The sequence below is a fragment of the Dermacentor variabilis genome, chromosome 11, assembly GCF_050947875.1.
Source record: "Dermacentor variabilis isolate Ectoservices chromosome 11, ASM5094787v1, whole genome shotgun sequence".
NCBI classification, from domain to species: domain Eukaryota; kingdom Metazoa; phylum Arthropoda; class Arachnida; order Ixodida; family Ixodidae; genus Dermacentor; species Dermacentor variabilis.
In genome coordinates this window covers 127,370,426-127,385,425 of record NC_134578.1, presented here as the reverse complement: position 1 = coordinate 127,385,425, position 15,000 = coordinate 127,370,426, and the positions used below count along the sequence as shown (strand labels likewise).

General features: G+C 54.3%; 4 non-coding genes across 4 annotated transcripts; 2 read left to right on the top strand and 2 right to left on the bottom strand.

The window, feature by feature from the left end:
- Nucleotides 1–796: 796 nt before the first annotated feature.
- Nucleotides 797–949, bottom strand: LOC142565160 (5.8S ribosomal RNA). The gene has a single exon (XR_012824844.1). It is a non-coding gene; the product is annotated as a 5.8S ribosomal RNA (ribosomal RNA).
- Nucleotides 950–2,089: 1,140 nt separating this feature from the next.
- On the bottom strand, nt 2,090–3,904 carry LOC142565132 (small subunit ribosomal RNA). The gene has a single exon (XR_012824815.1). It is a non-coding gene; the product is annotated as a small subunit ribosomal RNA (ribosomal RNA).
- Nucleotides 3,905–9,040: 5,136 nt separating this feature from the next.
- On the top strand, nt 9,041–9,232 carry LOC142565211 (U2 spliceosomal RNA). The gene has a single exon (XR_012824873.1). It is a non-coding gene; the product is annotated as a U2 spliceosomal RNA (small nuclear RNA).
- Nucleotides 9,233–9,738: 506 nt separating this feature from the next.
- LOC142565043 (U2 spliceosomal RNA) lies at nt 9,739–9,930 on the top strand. The gene has a single exon (XR_012824765.1). It is a non-coding gene; the product is annotated as a U2 spliceosomal RNA (small nuclear RNA).
- Nucleotides 9,931–15,000: the final 5,070 nt, after the last annotated feature.

Sequence of the window (15,000 nt, the reverse complement as noted above, 5' to 3'; positions counted from 1 at the left end):
AAGCGACCGTGTCTGAAGCCCAAACACCACCGAGGCAAAGATCGCCTTAGCAGCGCGCCGCTTCAGCAGGCGCCGCAGGGACGACTAAAACCTGGCGGGGGGCATCGTCTCGTGTAGCGTCGCCCCTGCCCCAACTGGAGTGGCCCAGTCTTTAGGGGACAGAGACTGCGAAGCACTTGGACCGACGGCGGACTACGACGGAACGCGTCAGCTCGGCCAACGCTCTCGAAGGAGACATTTTCCGTTTCGCGGCAATTTCTGCGCCGTGCCGTGCTCTTCTCGCTCGCAGACGGCGCTGTCGCGTCGAACCGCTTTCGGGGGCACGCCCTTCTCCTCCCCGCTCCTCGCAAAGAATCTTCAGATTCCTGCGACGAAGCCCGGAAGGGGTGCCCACACAGCTGCGGTGACACGAACGAGCGACCAGCTCTGGAGCTCGACGTACTCCGAAGGCAAACAACGCAGATTGCGATCGCTTCCGACTCTCTCGCAAACGTGCGCGCTACATGGCAACGGACGTTGGCACCTCGCGCTTGGACCGCTCTTTCCCTGCAGGTATCCGACACCATCCTGCGGCGGTCTTGCTAGAGGCGCGCACACGTCGCGCTGCAGTAGAATATAATGCCTCGTTTCCGTCTCTTCGAAGATTTGGCACAACGGCTCGCCACCGTCTCCTTCTTTGTGAGGTCGCTGGCGCGTGGCATTAGCGCTCAACGTACTGTCCATGATGCCGACGCGGTCAAAACGAGTCGACGGACGCACCTTCCCTGTGCGCCGAAGGCTCTCTTGATATGTGATCCGACCCTCAGACAGACGAAGCCAAGGGAAGACCCAAGGCCGCAATGTGCGTTCAAAGAATCAGTGCTCAGTGTGTCCTGCAATTCACACCAAGTCTCGCAGCTGGCTGCGTTCTTCATCGACCCGAGAACCGAGTGATCCACCGCTTAGAGTCGTGAAAAATAGTTTGTTCAATTCAGTACAGTACAACCAGGGTTTCAGGCACGTGGCGTCTCCCTGTGTGCGGTTTCGAAGAGCGCCTTTCGGCGTGTGCTCTTTCGGCGTGCGTACTCGCGCAGCTCTCCAAAACCACTCGGCCAGTGCCAGGGAGGGGCTTTCCTGCGCCGGAGCCACAACAAGTCTACTTGAGGCGGAAGACGAAGCCAGCAAGGTGCTTGGCCGCAAGTGCGTTCGAATCCGGGACTACGTTCCCTCGTCTGTCCGTACTTTTCCTCTTTCGACGTGCGGCGCCTTCCCAAAGCGCACAAGTCCGCTAACCGCAGAACGCTTCCGACGTAGCAAAGCCGCGTTTCCTTCGGTACTTCGCAGCAACGCCGCCTTTCCCTCGGCGGCGGGCAAATAGCCTGCAGACGTCGTCGCATTGAACCGCGATCTCGGACACCTCGCGCGTCACGAGCAGGAGCCGACCGGCAGCCGCCGGCCCTGTCGGGCTCGGCAGCATTTGCCGCGGAGGACGGGAGAGCGCTTTAGGCCACGGTTCCTTCCGTACTTGGCAGCCGCACCCTCATACCGCCACTTCCATGACCGACCGAGCGCCACACCGTTCCTTTAGTACTTGGGCAGCAACAAAGTCGGGTCGTTACTCCATACTCGCCGCAGGAAGCGACCGGCAGCCGCCAGCCTTTTCAGACTCGGCAGCGTTTGCCGCGGAGGACGGGAGAGCGCTCGCACCACGGTTCCGTGTGTACTAAGCGGCAGCTGCTCTCGACCGTCAGTTCCTTGACCGACCGCACGCTTCGCCGTTCCCCTCGTACTGGGCAAAGCAGCAGGTCGGGTCGTCTTACTCCCCTTCCGCGCAAGAGCGCCGAGGCGGACAGAAAGCCCACCCATTGTGCGTTACGCCGTTTCTACCCGCGGGCGCGGCCAAGCCAACCGTCCAAGGTTGCAGCCTGCGTCCACTGGGCGCAACAAATTTCGCACGGGGCGCCCCTCAAAATTCAGGCAGTCCCCGGCATGTTCGGGTATAGCCGTCCCCGCGTCCAAGCGGGGCCAGCGGCGGAAAGCGTCGGGCGCAGCGAGCTGCTTCACCCACACGGGGTTGAAACAATGGCGCTCGTCACCCTTCACAATCCGGTAATGATCCTTCCGCAGGTTCACCTACGGAAACCTTGTTACGACTTTTACTTCCTCTAAATGATCAAGTTTGGTCATCTTTCCAACAGACCGGCGCAACCGAAAGGCCGCGCCGGACATCGGTCCGAAGACCTCACTAAATCATTCAATCGGTAGTAGCGACGGGCGGTGTGTACAAAGGGCAGGGACGTAATCAACGCGAGCTTATGACTCGCGCTTACTGGGAATTCCTCGTTCAAGGGGAACAATTGCAAGCCCCTATCCCAATCACGAAAGAAGTTCCACGGGTTACCCAGTCTTTTCAGACAGGGATAAAGACACGCTGCTTCCTTCAGTGTAGCGCGCGTGCGGCCCCGGACATCTAAGGGCATCACAGACCTGTTATTGCTCTGTTTCGTGCGGCTAGGAGCCGCTTGTCCCTCTAAGAAGGTTGTAAGGTGCTGGGAACCCCGCACCTATTTAATAGGCTAGAGTCTCGTTCGTTATCGGAATTAACCAGACAAATCGCTCCACCAACTAAGAACGGCCATGCACCACCATCCACCGAATCAAGAAAGAGCTCTCAATCTGTCAATCCTCCCAGTGTCCGGGCCGGGTAAGTTTTCCCGTGTTGAGTCAAATTAAGCCGCAGGCTCCACTCCTGGTGGTGCCCTTCCGTCAATTCCTTTAAGTTTCAGCTTTGCAACCATACTTCCCCCGGAACCCAAACACTTTGGTTTCCCGGAAGCTGCCCGCCGAGTCATTTGAGTAACTCAGGCGGATCGCTGGTTGGCATCGTTTATGGTCAGAACTAGGGCGGTATCTGATCGCCTTCGAACCTCTGACTTTCGTTCTTGATCAAAGAAAACATTCTTGGCAAATGCTTTCGCAGTAGTTCGTCTTGCGACGGTCCAAGAATTTCACCTCTAGCGCCGCAATACGAATGCCCCCGTCTGTCCCTCTTAATCATTACCTCGTATTCCAAAAACCAACAGAACAGAAACGAGGTCTTGTTCTATTATTCCATGCAAGTTTATTCAGGCGACTCGCCTGCGTTGAGCACTCTAATTTTTTCAAAGTAAAAGCACCGGCCTTCTCGAGGCACACAATGAAGTGCACCAAGAAAGGACCGGCATGATGTTCAGTCCGAGCCGTCGCATCGGGTAGATGCACTACTCGTCTGGAACTGAGATCCAACTACGAGCTTTTTAACCGCAGCAGCTTTAGTATACGCTATTGGAGCTGGAATTACCGCGGCTGCTGGCACCAGACTTGCCCTCCAATTGATCCTCGTTAAAGGATTTAGAGTGTACTCATTTCAATTACGGGGCCTCAAAAGAGTCCCGTATTGTTATTTTTCGTCACTACCTCCCCGTGCCGGGAGTGGGTAATTTGCGCGCCTGCTGCCTTCCTTGGATGTGGTAGCCGTTTCTCAGGCTCCCTCTCCGGAATCGAACCCTGATTCTCCGTTACCCGTAACAACCATGGTAAGCAAGTAACCTACCATCGAAAGTTGATAAGGCAGACACTTGAAAGAAACGTCGCCGGCTCGTGGCCATGCGATCAGCACAAAGTTATCCAGAGTCACCACACAATACGGGCCGAAACCCGATCGATCTTGGTCTAATAAAAGCACCCGTCGCCCAAAGGGCTTCAGGCTCACTGCATGTATTAGCTCTAGAATTGCCACAGTTATCCAAGTAGGAAGAAACGATCTAAGGAACCATAACTGATTTAATGAGCCATTCGCGGTTTCGCCTTATTTCGGCATGTACTTAGACATGCATGGCTTAATCTTTGAGACAAGCATATGATTACTGGCAGGATCAACCAGGTAATCGTTCAACTGCGCGTCCAGCCTTTCAAGCAGGCCGGACGCCGTTTTTGCGATGCCGAGGCCACCTTCAGGCGCCCCAACACGCTTCGTTCTCGCAAAGTGTAGCACTTTGCAGTCCGAGACGACGGCGTTCGAGCTCGCTACGGCGCCCTCCCCGCAGGGCCGGGTATCGCCACGCGGCAAGAAGCACGCAACATTCTCGATAGACTGGTTGTGTCAACTCGATCGCGGCTTGCGGTTTCTCTTGAGCCCGCAGCACTGGTGGACCGACCGACACTTGCAACGTAGCCGAGACGGCAAAGCCGCCAGGCGACGGGTCACGCCCGCGCCTTCGGCGCTTTCGTATTTGACTCGTCCGAGGACGATGGGGAACACACCTCGATATCGTGGAAAAAGCGTCGTCCGACAACCAGCCCCTAACGCATCAAGCGGATGAGGCTGCAGACGTCAGCTGTGGGATCCACGGGAGCGATACCGGGGATACGCTTGACGGGCACGAAGCCCGCCGCACATCAAACACCCAGGTCGCTTTGGGGGCGACTGCTCTCTGGGACCCCCATATAATAGCAGCGATAAGTACCCAAACCTCCATGGGGCCGTACTCGTGGCACTTTCGACGAGCGTTTGGCGGAAATCGTGCCGCCTCGTAACGCCGCGAGCAAGATTGAAAGCTTACGTCGGCGGCACCATGCCGAAGTCGTGAAACTGCAGCGCGTCCATCGAATGCGCGAACGGCAATTTCTCGCGAATGGCCAGTGCCGTTTCCTGAACGATCGCCTTTCGGTCCCCCTACGGGGCGGCCCCCGGCCGATCGATTCGAGGAAAGCTAGCCCGGCCCCTTCGCCATTTCCGAGCACGAGTGCGACCAGCGCGGGCGGCGTGCTCGACGCCCCGGCTGACATCGTTTGGGACTGTGTCTCTTCGAGCGCTCGCGCCAACGTCGCGGGGCCGACGACGACGCCCGGCCGGTTCTCCCGGTTCCCGGCGTGTTATAGTGCAGCCCTCTGCACGGCGGCGCCGACTGAGTAGTGGCCGTGCAGCGGCTTGTACGCCAAAGTTGCGTGAAAGGCGTCGAGCTCCCGCCGGCCCGGCTCACGTGGTTTCGGACTTCTGTCGCTTCGAGCGCTCGCGTAGCCGTGCCTGGGCACGATTCTCGACTCCGCAGCAGTGCGCGGAAACAACTACGAAGACGCGCAAGCCGAAAATCGCACTGCGGTACAATGTCAGCCGGGACCGTATGGCCCCTTATAGTAGCAGCGATAAGTGGCCAGACCTCCATGGGGCCGTACTCGTGCGACGAGGCGGCGTACTGTGCCGAGCCGAGCGCCAATATTTCGCTTTGGCGCGGCTGATACGAGCTCTCGCGATCGCCGCGGTACCGCCGCTCACCGATTCAAGGCACGCTAGCGCGGTCCGCTTCGCCATTTCCGAGCACGAGTGCGACCAGCGCGGGCGGCGTGCTCGACGCCCCGGCTGACGTCGTTTCGGACTTTGTCTCTTCGAGCGCTCGAAGCCATGCCGGGGCCGACGCCGACGTCTGCGTGGTGTTTACACGATTCCCGGTGCGACACAATGCAGCTGCGAGCAGGATGCCAGCGATTCCGTCGCGGCCGTGCGGCGGTGTACACGCAGAAGTGTCGCGAAGGGTATCGAGCTCCCGCCGCCCCGGCTGACGTCGTTTCGGACTTTGTCTCTTCGAGCGCTCGCGCCAACGTCGCGGGGCCGACGACGACGCCCGCCAGGTTCTCCCCCAGTTCCCGGCGAGCTATAGTGCAGCCCTCTGCACGGTGACGCCGACTAAGTAGTGGCCGTGCGGCGGCTTGTACGCCAAAGTTTCGTGAAAGGCGTCGAGCTCCCGCCGCCACGGCTGACGTCGTTTCGGACTTCTGTCGCTTCGAGCGCTCGCGTAGCCGTGCCTGGGCACGATTCTCGACTCCGCAGCAGTGCGCGGAAGCAGCTACGAAGACGCGCAAGCCCAAAATCGCACTGCGGTACAACGTCAGCCGGGACCGTATGGCCCCTCATAATAGCAGCGATAAGTTGCCAGACCTCCATGGGGCCGTACTCGTGCGACGAGGCGCCGTACTGCGCCGAGCCGAGCGCCAATATTTCGCTTTGGCGCGGCTGATACGAGCTCTCGCGATCGCCGCGGTACCGCCGCTCACCGTTTCAAGGCACGCTAGCGCGGTCCCCTTCGCCATTTCCGAGCACGAGTGCGACCAGCGCGGGCGGCGTGCTCGACGCCCCGGCTGACGTCGTTTCGGACTTTGTCTCTTGGAGCGCTCGAAGCCATGTCGGGGCTGACGCCGACGTCTGCGTGGTGTTTCCACGATTCCCGGCGCGACACAATGCAGCTGCGAGCGGGATGCCAGCGATTCCGTCGTGGCCGTGCGGCGGTGTACACGCAGAAGTTTCGTGAAGGGTATCGAGCTCCCGCCGCCCCGGCTGACGTCGTTTCGGACTTCGGTCGCTTCGAGCGCTCGCGTAGCCGTGCCTGGGCACGATTCTCGACTCCGCAGCAGTGCGCGGAAACAGCTACGAAGACGCGCAAGCCGAAAATCGCACTGCGGTACAACGTCAGCCGGGACCGTATGGCCCCTTATAATAGCAGCGATAAGTTGCCAGACCTCCATGGGGCCGTACTCGTGCGACGAGGCGGCGTACTGCGCCGAGCCGAGCGCCAATATTTCGCTTTGGCGCGGCTGATACGAGCTCTCGCGATCGCCGCGGTACCGCCGCCCACCAATTCAAGGCACGCTAGCGCGGTCCCCTTCGCCATTTCCGAGCACGAGTGCGACCAGCGCGGGCGGCGTGCTCGACGCCCCGGCTGACGTCGTTTCGGACTTTGTCTCTTGGAGCGCTCGAAGCCATGTCGGGGCTGACGCCGACGTCTGCGTGGTGTTTCCACGATTCCCAGCGCGACACAATGCAGCTGCGAGCGGGATGCCAGCGATTCCGTCGTGGCCGTGCGGCGGTGTACACGCAGAAGTTTCGTGACGGGTATCGAGCTCCCGCCGCCCCGGCTGACGTCGTTTCGGACTTTGTCTCTTCGAGAGCGCGCGCCAACGTCGCGGCGCCGACGACTACGCCGGCCCGGTTCTCCCCTTATAATAGCAGCGATAAGTGGCCAGACCTCCATGGGGCCGTACTCGTGCGACGAGGCGGCGTACTGCGCAGAGCCGAGCGCCAATATTTCGCTTTGGCGCGGCTGATACGAGCTCTCGCGATCGCCGCGGTACCGCCGCTCACCGATTCAAGGCACGCTAGCGCGGTCCCCTTCGCCATTTCCGAGCACGAGTGCGACCAGCGCGGGCGGCGTGCTCGACGCCCCGGCTGACGTCGTTTCGGACTTAGTCTCTTGGAGCGCTCGAAGCCATGTCGGGGCCGACGCCGACGTCTGCGTGGTGTTTCCACGATCCCCGGCGCGACACAATGCAGCTGCGAGCAGGATGCCAGCGATTCCGTCGTGGCCGTTCGGCGGTGTACACGCAGAAGTTTCGTGAAGGGTATCGAGCTCCCGCCGCCCCGGCTGACGTCGTTTCGGACTTTGTCTCTTCGAGCGCTCGCAGCGATGTCGAGGCGATCGCCGACGTCTGCACGGTTCCCGGTGTGCTACAATGCAGCAGTGTGCCAAGCGACACCTCTTGGTTGCCGAGGCAAGCACGGCGATTTCCTGAAGCGAGCGCATTCCGGCCAGGCAGCAGCGGGCTTTGCGCTTTCGGGAGTGCTCTTGCTGTAAAATTTGAACGTGTGCAGCTGCACGAAGCGAGTGTATTTATTTTCTCTCTCTCTCTCTCTCTGCCTTTGAGGCGACTGTAATTTTAATTTAAATGCAATCGGAGGCGGGAGCAACCTGATGAGAGTAGGTTGACTTCGGCGCGCCTTGTAGTTTATAAATTGCTTTCAAGCTTTGACGACATACGCCTTCGCGCCATCTGCTTTCCCGGTCTCTTTGGCACTTGATTGTGTGTGCTGCATGCTCTGCATTCTAAGGAAACACGCCTGTTTGTCTCCCTCTCTCACGTTCTTCTTTTTTTAGCTGCTCCTTTAGAAGCTGCTATGCTCTTTACTCGCTGTAAAATAGAATGCTGCCACAAGCCAACAACCTTTGCGTGTTTTTTTTTTTCTCTCTTCCCAAGACGTTTCTGCCATTACTCACTGGCTCTAGTTCGCTCGCGCCATCTACCGTTCTTTCTGTATGGCGAAGTCCGTAGGTTTTCCTAGTTCCGTACACAGATGGCGCCAATGCGTTTTCGCGCCAGTTTCGAACGACCTGGCTGTACTCACGTTTCTCACTTAAATGGTTCAAATGGGGATTGCGAAAGGGGTGGTGCTTTCTTCTTGTGTAAGGCTGAGCTTCAAAGCTGCGTTTAAGCTATGCTAGCATGTGTGTGTGTGTGTATATATATATATATATATATATATATATATATATATATATATATATATATGTATGTGTGTATATATACATATACAAACACACGCGCGCGGGATAGTGGTAAAGATTATGAGGTAGCACTTTTTTTAACATACAATACCTGTGCTTCACATGGCGATTCTTCTCCCCCCTCTGTTTCCGGTTGGAAGGAGTGCGCAGTCTTTTCTATATTTATTTTTTTTTTCATTCACTTCTATGTTGCTCGTCTTCGTACATGGGGCACGCTACCTAATTCTGCCGGTCGATTCTACACGTTGCGATCCGTCCCGGCCTGTGCCGTATCAAAATTTTCAGTGGGCCTTGCGGTAAATAAAAAGAAATGAAGGAAATGCGCGTGCTATATTACACTTGCGCACGGGCTTGAAACGAAGGCCTCAAAGAAAGTCACCTCGAGCGGCCGCATTCAGACGGAAGTAAGCATTCCCCTTGCGCGTGTTTTCCGCTCGCCTGCTCCGTTTTCTACGAGGTTGCCGTCGTTGGTTTGGCCTTACAAACAAGCTTGCACTCGGGTCTCGTTTCTACGCGACAGCGTTTCGTTAACAGCGAAAGACTGAGGCGTCGCGAGTTTATTCCTCAGATAGAGAGCATAGAGTCTCTAGACAGGCTGAAATTTAGAAAATTGCCCACGCTGTTGCTGAGGTTACCAATGTCGGCAGGGCGCCCACAAGGCAGTAGTACAATGGAGTGAAGTGAAGGACATCGCTTCTCGGCCTTTTGGCTAAGATCAAAGTGTAGTATCTGTTCTTATCAGCTTAATATCTGATACGGGTTCTATGTGGACCCACGATATTAAACCTATTTTTGGAAGTTGGCGGAGTGCTTGAAGCCTGCTTCACCTCCGCCGCAGGTCGGCCCGGTATTGCACTACCTCCGGGATCGGCCCCCGCTCACTTCGGTGAGACTTCATTCAATCAAAATGAAGAACACAAGCTCGAAGCGAGCACTGAATTCACACGCACCATTCCTATACCATACGCAACGACGCCGGTTCGCGGACCACGAGAGTAATTAAACGGCCACTCCACCTGTGTGTAGCGTCGCACTTCATGCCGCGCAAATGGGACGCGTGACGGTGGACGCGGTGGTCGTCGGCTGCCTTGGCACCTGGGATCAGGGGAACGATCGCGTGATGCGCAGGCTGTGCAGTAGGTCATACCTACGGACACTCAAACGCCTGTGCATCAGCGATACTATCAGCGCCTCTACAAAGATTTTTAGAGCCCATGTCGGCACCTCTTAGATGATCTTATGTTTTTAGAGAAGCGATTTTTGCTGTTTTACACCTTTACAGTTTTAGCCTTTTATTACTAACACCACTAACTAGTTTTTTTAGTCATTTGTTTGCCGGTTTTAGACTACACACCTTTTATCCGTTTTTTCCTTGGTTTCGTAACAAATATTTATGATGTGATGTGTAACTAGCATAATAAAAAACTCTGTTCTTATCAGCTTAATATCTGATACGGGTTCTATGTGGACCCACGATATTAAACCTATTTTTGGAAGTTGGCGGAGTGCTTGAAGCCTGCTTCACCTCCGCCGCAGGTCGGCCCGGTATTGCACTACCTCCGGGATCGGCCCCCGCTCACTTCGGTGAGACTTCATTCAATCAAAATGAAGAACACAAGCTCGAAGCGAGCACTGACTTCACACGCACCATTCCTATACCATACGCAACGACGCCGGTTCGCGGACCACGAGAGTAATTAAACGGCCACTCCACCTGTGTGTAGCGTCGCACTTCTTGCCGCGCAAATGGGACAGCCGCACCAGCAAATTTCTTATTACGGCCTTCGAGAAAAATAAATGACAGCAAAAGAAAGAACCAGGAGGGAGAATCGGCAAATTATATGTCTAAGAAATAGGATTGTTATTTATCCGATGTTTCTGTCTGCTGTAATGAGCCACTATAGGACGGGGAGGGGGGGGGGGGGGTGTATGATTAGCCGTGGGTTCGGCAACCAATGTGAATCCCGCTCAAAGCCAACACTGGATTTTTGTGTTCACTATTGCTTGGATCCGTAAACCACAGCGCCAACGCAAGCTCGCCCTGCCAAAATCCGCTGCCCTAGTGGAAGAAAGATTCCCTATGAAAGAAAAATAGAGTGCCCGCTTTCTGGCAACTACTGTGCAGCCGTTGTGTGCACATTTTCGCAGCAGTGGGAGCGAACGCCTCGAAAACAAGCTTGTCGTGTGGCCAAGCCTTGCGAAATATATTCAAGGGTTCAAAGGTGCTCCAGCTTTCCAACCTGTATGTTATGAAGACCTGTTGCTACCTTTTCATCCTCCTCCTCCTGGTTACGCCCAGTGCAGGGCAAAGGCCTCTCCCATAAGTATCCAAGTACCCCGGTCACGTGCTAATTGTCGCCATGTAGTCCCTGCACATTTCCTAATCTAATCTGCCCTCCCAACTTTCTGCCACCCCCTGCTACGCTTCCCTTCTCTTGGAATTGAGTCCGTAACCCTCAATGACCATCTTCCCCCCCCCCCCCCCATTGCATGCCCATTTCTTTTTTTCATGGTTTAAACTAAGGTGTCATTAACTCGCGTTTGTTCGCTCGCCCCTCAATCTGCTCTATTCCTATCTCTCGTGACGCTACACCCATCGTCCTTCTTGCCAAAGCTCGTTGCGTCGCCCTCAGTTACCCTTCGGTAACCCTTAAAGCTTTCCGTTGGGGCACTCGTGGCATCTTTCTCGTTTAAATAAGGCTACTTTTCTTTTCCGCTTTTTTTTTTTGGGGGGGGGGGGGGAACTCTATGTGCTAGGCGCGATTTTGCCTGTTGGTTCGGCTTAACGCAGAACACTCCCGCATTGCAGTGAAGCCGCGTTGAAGGGGCAAAGAGTAGCGCAGTGAAGCGCATGCACGGGCGAAAAACGCAAATATTAGTCAAAAATACAACCTTGTCGCCAAATACGAACTTCCATTATCGGAAATTCGAGTTCAGTTTGTGCATTGCGTTCGCCTAGAGAACATAAATGCCACAGCAGCCAAGTCAAAGCTTAGGATCGCGTATCATCTTTTTTTTCTTGCCTTTTACTCCTTGGCCTGCGTGACATGCACACGAAAGTTATGATATAGTGAAAACACGAAATAATGCAGATCAGATCTATTTTGTGCGTTTTGTTCTTTGTGGACTACAGCGGTGTGCGTTATGAGAAAGTTTCAGTGCCCTTCTACTGTGACCTGCGAAGCTACATTTAAAACCACATTGGTTTGCGCGGTTATTGCTACAAACTGCGTGTGGGTGCGTTCGTTTTTTTTTTTTCTTTCGCTACGCAGCGATGGGTTATCGCAACCGCGATCGGTTCTGCTGCTACGCTAGACGCGTTCTTGCCAACGGTTGGCTCTATACGCGACGCGTGTCGCGTGGTCGGCACATTCAAGCAGTCAATTGCAAACCGTTCCAAGAAGAAGGATGCACTCCACTTGACACCGGGAGCGCTAGTTGGACGATTGTACGTTTTGACCCTCGAGGAAGCGCCACCAACCCGCCTTTTCTATAATACGATAAGATTCAGAGCGACCGCGACCACTTGCCTTTGTCATTGCCTCGGGCACAGTTTTTTTTTTTTTTGTAAGCTCAGATACTCAGACGCGCCCGTGTTCACGCGCACTTGCTCTCTCCGATAAGCAGGGAAGCTCGGTTGGGGTGGTGTGGGCCCTTGCGCATGCGCTGCTGAGCTCGTCGCTTCGGCGGCCAGTCGAGGCTGGCGCGTTGCGTTCGCCTAGAGAACATAAATGCCACAGCAGCCAAGTCAAAGCTTAGGATCGCGTATCATTTTTTTTCTTGCCTTTTACTCCTGGCCTGCGTGGCATGCACACGAAAGTTATGATATAGTGAAAACACGAAATAATGCAGTGCGGCTGTATCAGATCTGTTTTGTGCGCTTTGTTCTTTGTGGACTACAGCAGTGTGCGTTATGAGAAAGTTTCAGTGCCCTTCTACTGTGACCTGCGAAGCTACATTTAAAACCACATTGGTTTGTGCGGTTATTGCTACAAACTGCGTGTGGGTGCGTTCGTTTTTTTTTCTTTCGCTACGCAGCGATGGGTTATCGCAACCGCGATCGGTTCTGCTGCTACGCTAGACGCGTTCTTGCCAACGGTTGGCTCTATACGCGACCCGTGACGCGTGGTCGGCACATTCAAGCGGTCAATTGCAAACCGTTACAAGAAGAAGGATGCACTCCACTTGACGCCGGGAGCGCTAGTTCGACGATTGTACGTTTTGACCCTCGAGGAAGCGCCGCCAACCCGCCTTTTCTATAATACGATAAGATTCAGAGCGACCGCGACCACTTGTCTTTGTCACTGCCTCGGGCACAGTTCTTTTTTTTTTTAAACTCAGATACTCAGGCGCGCCCGTGTTCACGCGCACCTGCTCTCTCCGATAAGCAGGGAAGCTCGGTTGGGGTGGTGTCGGCCCTTGCGCATGCGCTGCTGAGCTCGTCGCTTCGGCGGCCAGTCGACGCTGGCGCGGTACTGGTAATCAACTTCGACGTGCATGGTGAAACGTCGCTTTGTATTGCCGCTGTAGACTGGCAATGCAATGTGTTTGCGAGCGATTGGAGAAATGAAAGAGCGGGCACTGTCATGCCCTTCTAGAGCAGCGGAAATGTTCCTCCAAGCACTAGGTTTGAAAATTTGCGCCTACGAACATGAACGAAACAATGAAAACGGTCTGTAGCTGCCTTCGCTTCATAAAATTCCCGTACGAAGAAATTTGCATGCGCAAATGACAGCGCAAAAGAGAGAAACCATGTAAAGAAGAATGGCTGCCTTTCGCGTGATCTCCCGCATGAAACCTAATGGGATAGACTAATTTTAGCCGTTCATTTTGATTTGCCGAATGTAAGCCGGAACACTTTCTACACGCGGTCTTAAGATTTGAATGGCAATCAAAGACAACCTTTTTTTTATTTCTGTTTGTTCTATCTGGAACCAAACTAATTAAGAACGCCATTTCAATCTTAGATTCGATTAGATATCGTGACTGGTATGCTGAAAAATCACGCCTTGCGTCACGTCACCCCTTGTATGAACATGCTGTTAACCTTCGTGATCGCGGCATTAAAAATCGCCAGTTCCCGAACTTTAATCGCGCCGATGATGCTGGATTCTTATTGTAATGATTAGATAGAAAGCGCTTGTTCTACGGCTAGCTTTAAGGAAAAGAAAAACATCATTCAGGAATGGATACCTCAAAACAACCGAAAAATGTGCAGGCTACAATGAGAGTACTAAGAATACTGAAAAAGATGAAATCTAAACATGCTGCAAGGAGCCAACAAATGCAATTGAACCAACGAACTGAAGTGAAATTATTTCATCAGGACACGCCCCGAAAAAACGCGGCCACTTTCAATGATCACTTGAAATCTGATTCCTTTTTCTTTTTTTCTACAACGGATACTAATTATATTCCCAATGGCGGATGTGAAAATTTCGGAGCGCGGCATTTTCGAAACCTCATGGCCTCGGACGCTTTCTCTCATGTTTAAGTATTTTGGTGGTGGCGTATTGGTGCAGATGGAGAAAATTTTTGCGCACATAATTTATAAACGTGTGGTTCATTTTCTTGAAAAACACAAAGGGCTGACAAACGACCAACCAGCACACAATTAAATTGGTATTACGCACGATTTCGCAGCCGCAGTAACAAAAGGGTCGTAACAAACGGTTTCACGTCTCTCAAAATGAAAAAAAAAAATAAATAAAAACGACTGCACAAATTAGGTTTTCCCCAACTGGATGGTTTCGATCAGCTTTTGAACAGCTGTTCTTTAAATTGAGTTGGCGTTGATTGCGTAGGTGCGGGCACCTGTTGTTAAGGATTTTTGTAAATGGCATCATGACTGGATAGATGTATGAAACAGTCTGTTCACTTCAGGATCAAGGGAGGACCCCCCCCCCAAAAAAAAAAAAAAATCGTGTCGTGGTGAGAGAAGTGGCAGATGAGTACTATTATCGGGAGAAAGTGAAAGGAAAACCGCCTCGTACTAAGGAGCCGCTCCTCTTAAATGTGAAGCTGCAAACAAGTTTTTTTCTTGAGACGCTCTATAAAGTTATACACAGCTCCAGCACCCGTACACGAAGACAAATATCCAAACTGGGAAGAAAGCATGAAATTCGCAGCGCCCGTTTGCTGTGAAACAACGGGCAACATTACGCGAAGTCCGCTACCACGTCAGCCGGGGCGGCGACGGAGACCACCAAACGGCCGCCCTTAAGCCAAGTAGCGAGTGAAAATGCCCGGCGCGTAAGCGACACGGCGACTAAAACTGAGGCCACGGGACTGTTGCTCAAATTGTGTGTAGTCCGGTCGGTCTGTCGGCGCCTGCGCGCGGCTAAGTCCGCAACCACGTCAGCCGGGGCGGCGACGGAGACCACCAAACGGCCGCGCTTAAGCCAAGTAGCGAGTGGAAATGCCCGGCGCTTAAGCCACACGGCGACTAAAACTGAGGCCACGGGACTGTTGCTCAAATTGTGTGTAGTCCGGTCGGTCTGTCGGCGCCTGCGCGCGGCTAAGTCCGCAACCACGTCAGCCGGGGCGGCGACGGACACCACCAAACGCCCGCGCTTAAGCCCGAAAATGCTCGGCGCTTAAGCCAAGTAGCGAGTGAAAACGCTCGGCGCTTAAGCCACACGGGGACCAA